We start from the raw sequence: 3,425 nt of genomic DNA on the forward strand, positions 1-3,425 counted from the left end.
GGTCAGGGGACGCTCTTTTTGCTCACTTAAAAAAGAAGCTTGTATGTGAAAAAACAAACTTCCTTTGAGTCAGATTTTAACTGACAGACTAAGGATAACAGTTTTAAATTCTACAGTCCTCCACTCTACCAACTAAGCTATTGAAGGCAACAGACATGTAATCCCATAAGTCCAAACACCAGTATGTTGGCAAGAAACACGGCCAGTTATGGATGTTTGAATTGTTAAGTTCATTTGACACAAAGAAGAAACATTGCATTGTACGAGTTGGAGATGTTCAGCTACCAACAGATATCTCTTGATTACATTTGGATGCATACTGGACTTTGTGTACAATCAATAACTACTGGTACTAACTCAAAGTATGTTTCCCCCTTCAGTTTTATTTTATGCCAGAATAAAGACTTTCTGTCTTTAGAATTCTACATGACTCAAACTGAGATGCAGCAGATCACTTAGCTAGAACAAAGGGTCTTGTACTACAATAATGACTTTTGCATTATTGCCCATAAGGTCCACCTCTTTTTTCTTTAACCCTCAGATCATCCCGTAGATGTTAGAATTATTCTAATGAAATTATAATTAACATTTTAAAAAATTCCTTAACATCACTCTTAAAATAACTTTTACCTTACAAATTATTTCTTTACCAGCAAATTTGAGTTGGTATGAATTAATCTATTAATTTTTCGTTATTATTTCATTAAATACATGCCCCCCCGCCCCCTACAAAAAGAATAACAGTCCAAATGAAAGGTCTAAATGAATCTTTGCAGTAACAACAGTCTTTTATGCTCTTCCAACCACCCCACCTCCCCCCAGTGGACACACCATGCTCCAGTACATGATTCTGGAGTGCTGCGCTATCTGTGCTCCCCACTAACTCTTCCTACCTGCTGGGGTTTCTCCTTCCTGGACCTGCCTTAAAATGCTTAAAATGACAGCACCTTGCCCTCCATTTACCTGCAACATTCTGCACTGTCACAAACAATATTTATGTGCAGATTAGCAGATGAACCTCACCTGGATGATCCACATTTCATTTCTTTGTACTGTTATAATAATGAGTTACTGTATTTCTACCCAGGTGTTCTATTCAGGTGAACTGTGCTCTGTTTCTATCTCCTATGATGTCTTTGTGTAGGAATGCTGTAGTGTATCTTTCATGCTTACAATTTGTCAGCCATCCTCTACCCAACTCATCTCTGGCCAGGTTTATCCAGGGTTAACCGAAGGAGGATGAGTTCCCTTTTGAGTCTGACACCTTCCAAGTCCCTTCCACCATTCCAGTGAGTTTTTCCTACTGTCACCCTTGCCAATGTCATTTGGCTTATTTATCAGTTGTCACAAGGTGTTAACGTTATTATGCACATGTATATAAAATGTGTATATACTGTATATACATATATATATATATATATATATTTGCAGTTTGGATTGGATTATAAAGTGAATTTCATTGGTGAGTACTATATTTTTTGGTGACAAAGTATAATCTAATCTTTACAAAGCAGTGACCAGAAAGGAAGAGCTAGATGAGGCTTTGGTCCCCATGATAGTTAGAGACACACAGCCATTTAGCATAGTTGAGGATAAAAGCTTCAGGGACTTGGTAGCAAAATTGGATTCAACTTATATTCTCCTAACTAGGAAGGTATGTGTGGTGACATGGATACATTATGAGAGTAGTATTAAAAATATATATAATTATTTTCTTCCTTCCCTTTAGACTGTAAAGGCCATGGTTGAGGCCAAATGTCAATAAGAGAAAGAGAAGGCCAAAGCTGAGGTCCAGAAAATTCCTGCAATGAGTTTGTCAGCAGATATGTGGACATCTCTTAATGTGGATGCCTTCTTGGCTGTGACCTGCCATTTTGTAGATGACAACACATTTCTGAAGTCTACACTACTTGGTGTTGTGAAATTCCTGCAGGCGCATACGGCTGAAAATTTGGCCTGTGTGAAATCCTCTCTTATGGAAGAATGGGGAATAAAATAAAGTCACATGTCTGGTTACTGATGGCACATCTAATATGATTGCCTGTGGAAATAGCTGAAGCTGCCTCATGCGCTTCAAAAAAAAAAAGAAACTGAGGTTGAAACAAGGTGTTGGAGCGATTAGTAGAACTCAGGGAGCCTGTGGGGGCAGATTTGGCGGGTTTACAAACTGATATTCCTGCGCTGATCTCTGATGTGTACAGTAATGTATGTGGGTGCCGGTCTATACTGTATTCTTTTCACAAGGCAACTGTGGAGCTGTCAGACCTCAGTGGCAGGCATAATCATATCCCAACACATTTCAGACTAAAGGATTTGAACTCCCTGGCACTTCCAGACACCTAACTGGCTATAATTTGATGGGGAGGATGCAGGTTGTCTGCATGCCTCTGGAATTGCTTCTTTGACCTATTCACACAGCGATCGAGAGCCTTACACTAATGCCAGAGTCCCTCTGATTTCATACTTTTCTCTGCATTGTCCAAGATTTGTAAACAAGCACAAATCCATGGGTAAAGTTTTGTAATCAAGAACACACTCTCATGTACTTGGAACATGTCTTAGCAGATTGTGATTTACAAGCAATGTCATAAGCAACACAAGTTCAAACAGGTGGTTTGTTGACAAGGGGTCATTCATCAAACAAAACCCACATGGCCCATATGGGGATCGAAACCATGACCTTGGCGTTATTAGCACCACGCTCTGACCAACTGAGCTAATCGGCCTTTCTCCGTTCATTTCGCAGTTTTTGGTGCAGCACTGAAGGGAACCTTTCCATGAAATTGTAGACTTGGTGTCAACAAGATTACGGCCACTTTTTCGACCGAGCATAGGTGAAAGTTGACACTTATTGTTCCCTCTGACAAATGGTTATTCTGCAGCCAACTTTTGAATTAAACTTCAAAAGCAAATGTGGAGAAGCTTTTGTTAAAGAGCAATTCAGTGCAGTTGTACACAGTGACGAAATCATCAATTGCAAAGTCCACTGAGCTTTATTGCTGTGAGTTACATAGTGCTGTCTATTACACCATGAAATCTGCCATAACAACAAAAATGTAATGTCTGATTCTGTGAGCCAAGGAATATAAACCTTTTAGGGACATATTTAAAATATCAGATTTTCTGCCTGAGCACAGAGTAGGCATTTTTTTCTAGCTTTAACCATACGTCCTCTTTCTTTGGAAATCTGTGTCATTGCTGCATGAATAAGCAGAAAGATTTTGAGCAATTTTTTGTCTGGGTCTAAGGGGCAATTTATTCAAACCAAAAGATGCTATTTTAGCTAGTTTGTCAAATGAACATGTCAAACCTACAGAGACAATGTGTCTAGCTACAGAACTCTGCAAGGTTTAATTCTTGGAAGTATTTGAAGCCATAGAAAGTTATTCTGTAAGCATTGCTTAACTCAATAAAAAGAGACAGTT

General features: G+C 39.0%; 1 non-coding gene across 1 annotated transcript; it reads right to left on the reverse strand.

The window, feature by feature from the left end:
- Window positions 1–2,652: 2,652 nt before the first annotated feature.
- trnai-aau (transfer RNA isoleucine (anticodon AAU)) lies at window positions 2,653–2,726 on the reverse strand. The gene has a single exon. It is a non-coding gene; the product is annotated as a tRNA-Ile (tRNA).
- Between the last annotated feature and the right edge of the window lie 699 nt (window positions 2,727–3,425).

The sequence above is a fragment of the Electrophorus electricus genome, unplaced genomic scaffold, assembly GCF_041902795.1.
Source record: "Electrophorus electricus isolate QZ-2024a unplaced genomic scaffold, ASM4190279v1 Scaffold46, whole genome shotgun sequence".
In the NCBI taxonomy this organism is placed as follows: domain Eukaryota; kingdom Metazoa; phylum Chordata; class Actinopteri; order Gymnotiformes; family Gymnotidae; genus Electrophorus; species Electrophorus electricus.